The sequence below is a fragment of the Sarcophilus harrisii genome, chromosome 1 (assembly GCF_902635505.1).
Source record: "Sarcophilus harrisii chromosome 1, mSarHar1.11, whole genome shotgun sequence".
Lineage (NCBI taxonomy): Eukaryota > Metazoa > Chordata > Mammalia > Dasyuromorphia > Dasyuridae > Sarcophilus > Sarcophilus harrisii.
Genome location: NC_045426.1, coordinates 57,966,450 through 57,972,449, shown reverse-complemented (window position 1 = coordinate 57,972,449; position 6,000 = coordinate 57,966,450).

Genomic DNA, 6,000 nt, shown 5'->3' with positions numbered 1-6,000 from the left:
AGGAAAGATCTTTGAGGATCTTAAAAGTACTACAGAAAATGTTTTGATTATAAACCTTCCACCCTCATCCTGAACTTTAAACTCTTCCTATCACTGAACACACAAAATAACAAACCAGTAACAAAACCAATCCCGATAGTGTTGGTGCCTGACAGGAAATTAAGTCTTCTGCCTCTGTGTTGCTCCATCTTTCTAATAAAAATTGGAAGGCTTGTTTTATTGTCAGTTCTCCAGGGTCAAGATTTGATCATTCCAATTAGAGTTCTTCCTTTTAGTTATCTTTTCAATTACATTACTGAAGTCATCATGCATCTTGTTCTTCAGGGTTTGCTTACTTTATTCTGTATCGCTTTATAAATCTTCTCGTTCATTTCTAGATCTTTATCTCTGTCATTTCTTACCATAAAATAAATTCTATTAAGACAGTGCATCGCAATTCATCCAACCATTCCCTATTGGATGGTAATCCTCTTTGTATTCAGTCCCACGCAACTCCCACAAGTGCTACTATGAATAATGTGATATACATGGGCTTTTTCTTTCTGTCCACTATTTTTACTCTCTAGGGTTGTTATTGTTTAATCCTTTCAGTCGTGTATGACTCTTCATAGCCTCATTTTGGCTTGTACTTGGCAAATATACTGGAGTAGTTTGCATTTCCTTCTTCAATTCATTTTACAGACAAGGAAACCGAGGCAAAGGAGGGATAAATGACTTGCCCAGAGTTCTACAACTAGAAAGTGTCTGAGTCTGGAATTAAACTCGGGTGTTTCTGATTCTAGACCCTGCATTGCAGTACCTAGTTGTTGCACTACCCAGTAAAGATTACTGCTCTATTGTTAGCACTCTACACTGTGACATTTTCCTTAGTTCCCTTTGCTCCAGACCTTTCCTTCCTCTAAACCTTGAGGTATATGCTCAGAATTTATGGGTCAGAAAAAGAATATATGACCATTTTAGTCATTTTTTCACTTAATTCTGATTTGTTTTCCACATCATTTGGACGTGTTCATAGCTTCTGCAAGCATTAGTATGCCTGTCTCCCCACAGCCCTTCAATGTTTTTTCCATCTATCAATTGCTAAGTGAGTTGTTAAAAACTGAGTTGTTTTTATTTCATCTTATTTATTATTAATGACTTGGAATTATTTTCAAATAATTAAAAAATTATTTTGAAAATGGTTCCTGTCCTTTGATCACAGCTTTTGAAGAATGACTCTATTTGTACCAGTTCTCTATATATCTTGAATATCAGATTTTATTGGTAATATTTGATGCAGATTTTTCCTCTACTTTGTCTACCATCTATTCTTGATCCAGGATTCCTCTGCTCCCCAAGAAATTTGTACTTTCTTCCTTTTGGTCTGAGCTGTATGGTCTGTTCTCATCAGGTTCTATCATTTCACAGTGAAACTCTTTTCTTTAATTCTTCTCTACTTTCATTCTCGATTTGTCTGGTTATCTTAGATCTTAGTCTCTGAACCCAAATCTGAACCCAGGCTCTTGGGGAAGCCAGGAAGGCCTCATTAATTTACCAACAAACAGTTACAACTATAATCCTTAACATGCATTCCCAGAAGACAGCACACATTTCTGTTTGGGTAAAGGCAGTAGTGGGGTAGGGTGAAGATGACATTTTTATCATAGAAAGTTGGTACATGAGCTGAACTTCTTTCCCTGGGTTTAACATTGGATCCAGAAATTAATTGGATTCAGTTTCTCTAGCATCTCCCTTGTCCTAAGAATCTCTGCTCCCTCATTGCACAGACATCTAAAACACTGCTTTTGTCTACTGATCAGAGCATTGGTTTGAAACCAAAATACTTGATTTTCCAATCCTGTTTTTAATGTGTACCAGCTCTGTGACTTTGGGAAGTCATCTCTTTCCCTCTTTCTCTTCCTTCCTTCCTTCCTTCCTTCCTTCCTTCCTTCCTTCCTTCCTTCCTTCCTTCCTTCCTTTCTCTTTCTTTCTTTCTTTCTTTCTTTCTTTCTTTCTTTCTTTCTTTCTTTCTTTCTTTCTTTCTTTCTTTCTTTCTTTCTTTCTTTCTTTCTTTCTTTCTTTCCTTCTTTCCTTCTTTTCTCTTCTCTCCCTCTTTTCCTCCCTCCCTTCCTCTATCCTTGTTTTCCTTTTCCTTTTCCTTCCTTCCTTTTGTCCTTTTTCTCTCTCCTCTATGTATCTTTTCTCTTTCTCCTCTTCCTCTTTTATCTATCTCTGAATTTCCCCTTTTTATTATTATAAATTTGACATACATCAGCAAAAAACATGAACAAACCCTGACATTTCTATATATAAAGCCAAGGGAAAGGACTTTATGTGAAATTATGAACCCTATTAGATATGGCTTTAAGAAAAACAAAAAGCTGCTAACTCATAGTTCCAACACTGTCCTACTTTTTTGTGTTTGGGCAAGTTATTTAACTTTTCTGAGCCTCAGTTTTCTTATCTACAAAATGAAGAAAATACAAGTGTGTCCTATAACATTTACTGTTGCAAGGTAAGGTCCTCTACATGGTGCTGTAGAGAGTTAGGCTGGAGCCAAGAATACCTGAGTTCAAATTTGGCCCTAGACATTTACTACTTGTGTGATCCTGAGAAAGTCACTTAATTCTGTTTGCTACAATTTCCTCATTGTGAAATGAGCTGGATAAGGAAATGGCAAATCATTCCAGTATCTTTGTTAAGTAAACCCCAAAAGGGGCCACAAAGAGTCAGACATGATTAAGACAAATGAACAACAGAATTGTGGCACAGTTGAGAGGAAAACATTGTCAGTTAGTCAACATACATTTATTAAGTGCCTACTAATATATGGTAGTTGTCCTAAGTGTTGAGGATACAAAGAAAGACAAAAATAGACCCAGTTGTCCAGGAACTTACAGGCCAATGGGGAACAACAGAGAAGTATGGACAAATAAGATATACATGGCATAATTTAGAGATAAATTCAGAGGGAAAGAATCAGGGTGGGGGAAAGGTAGGAGAGCGACTTCTTGAAGAAGGAAGCTAGAAAAGCTGGGAGATAAAAATGAAGATACAGAGAATTCTAAGCATGGGGGAAAGTCAATAAAAATGCCCAGTTAGGAATTAGAGTATCTCAAATTCACCCTCCATTTAGCCAACAAAATGACTTTCCAAAGTGCAGGTCTAACCATCCCACCCCAGGCCCCAATAAATTCAATAAGTTCTAATGGCTCCCTTTTGCCTTTAGGATCAATTACAAAATCCTCTGCCTAACATTCAAAGATCCCTTAACCTTCTTAACCTCATAACCTAGCCCTCTCCTACCTCTCCAGTTTTATACCTTACTCTTCTATCCAATGACCTCCAGGATGTTTTATAAACAAGATATTTCATTTCTTGGCTCTGGGCCTTTTCTCTGGCTGTCCTTCATGCTGGGAATACTTTCTTTCCTCATATTCACCTATTGGCTTCCTTTCAAGCACCAACTAAAATTTCATCTTTTCTAGGAGACTTTCCCCATTCTTCATAATTCTAGAAACTTTCCCTTATCATTTCCTATTTGGTCTTATATAAATTCATGTTTTTGTTCTCTCCTCCATTAGATTGTAAGCTCCCTGAGGGCAAGATTTATCTTTCATCTCTTTTTGAATACACAGTGCCTGGCACATAGTAGGGCTTAATAAATATTTATTGCAGATTTGGGATGGAAAGAGCCATTGGCATCCAGAGAGACAACTATGGAGATTGAATGTGAATCAAAGCACAATATAGTCACCTTGTTGTTAGTTTGCTTGCTTTTTTCTCTCTCTCTCATGTTTTTCCCCCTTTTTAATTTGATTTTTCTTGTGCAGCATGAATATGAAAATATGTTTAGAAGAATTACACATGTTTAACCTATGTTTGCTTGCTGTCTTGGGGAGGACGGATGGGGAAAGAGAGGGAGAAAAAATTTAAACACAAAGTTTTGCAAAGGTGAATGCTGAAAACTACCTTTGCATATATTAAAAAACAAAATACTATTGAAATTTAAGAAATAAAAACTTATTAAATGGCTATCTTAAATGAAGAACACCAAGAATGCTGATATCATTGGATTGCAGAATAACATGGGAGCAAGACGACTGAGAAGATAAGAAGGTTTTAAAAGTCAAATAGAAGATTTTATATTTGATCCTGGAGGTAATAGGGAGCCACTAGAATTTATTGCCATAATGAGACATATAGGTTATAAAATGCTAGATTAGCAGGAGGCCAAGTCTTAAGCCATAGGACTGACCTTCTAACAGAGTTGTTTTTTATATACATATGCTATATAAAGGTAATGGAATATTATTATTCTATAAGAAATGATCAGCAGGATGATTTCAGATAGGCCTGGATACATAAACTAATTAAAGCTAAGCAAAGTGAGTAGAACCAGGAGTAGAACCCTTCATGGATAGGGAAGGTATTTTTCAAACAAGGGAACCTTTTTTTTCTGAAATCATACCACATAGCTGGTTGTTCAATCTGACTGCATGTGAAGTTGGTTTAGTCTCCTTGTCTGAGGAAAGGGAGTAGCAGCCTTGGAAATTGTATACCTGGAGTCTTCCTGATTCTGGATTTGTGTCCCAAAAGATGGGAAATTCAGTTTTGTTCAACAAACATTTATGCCCATTGAGTGCAAGGTCCTATGATAAATGAAAAAAAAATTTGATATGACAGATTACAAGAAAGTAAATTTAGAGGTGGAGGTGACCCTAGAGATCATTCAATCCAACTGCTTCATTTTACATATGAAGAAGCTGAGGCTCAGAGAGATTTAAATGACTTGTCCAAAGTGACAGAGATGGGATTTGAAGTCAGAACCTCTACTTCCAAGTCTACCATCCTTACCCCTAGTCACCGCTAACCCATTGCTGAGGTTTATTGTTTTCAAGAAGGTTAGTTTTATGAGCCTGTATCCCAAAGAGATCATAAGAAGGGGAAAAGGACTCACATGTGCAAAAATATTTGTAGCAGCTCTTTTTGTAGTGGCAAGGAACTGGAAACTGAATAGTGCCCATCAGCTGGGGAATGGCTGAATAAATTATGGTATATAAAGGTAATGGAATATTATTGTTCTATAAGAAATGATCAACAGGATGATTTCAGAAAGGTCTGGAGAGATTTAGATAAACTAATTAAAGCTAAGCAAAGTGCATAGAACCAGGAGATCACTGTACACAGCAACAGCAAGATTATACATCAATTCTGATGGACATGGCTCTTCAACAGAGAGGTGATTCAGGTCAGTTCCAATCATTTTGTGTGATGAAGAGAACCATCTGCATCTAGAGAGAGGACTGTGGGAAATGAGTGTGGATCGCAACTTACCTTTTTTGGTGTTGTTTGCTTGTATTTTGTTTCCTTTCTCATTTTTCCCTTTTTTTACCTGATTTTTCTTGTGCAGCAGGATAATTGTGGAAACATGTATAGAAGAATCGCACATGTATAGCATAGATTACTTGTTGTCTAGGGGAGGGAGTAAGGAGAAGGGAAGGAAAAATTTGGAACATAAGGGTTTGCAAGGGTGAATGTTGAAAATTTCATATACATTTTGAAAATAAAAAGCGTTAATAACTAAATAAAAGCTTAGCTTTAGTGGAGAGGCTGGATGGGGGCATTTCCCATGGAGCTGGCCATCTACTTGAAATATTCCATATTAAATATGTTTTTAAACAATGTGCTCTGCACATTTCCCCAAATGGGGCCTGAGTGCATGACTAAAAGAAGTGCTTATAGCTACCATCACTGCTGAGGGAGGGGAAGGTACTAACTTCCCCCACCAGCACACACACATATATTCACTTGTTGGAATTCCAAGAAAGAGAAAAAAGAAAGATGTGATCCCTCCTTGCCCCTTGTAGCCCACTAGAAAACGCCTCTTCCTGAATCAGTGATTAATCATTTTTGACACAGTGCTTCCACTCCCCATCTACCCTCATGATGGGCACCAGTAGCCTAACCAGGAGTTCCTGGTTAAGTATGTTCTTTAGTAAAGAACCAATCTCACTGCCA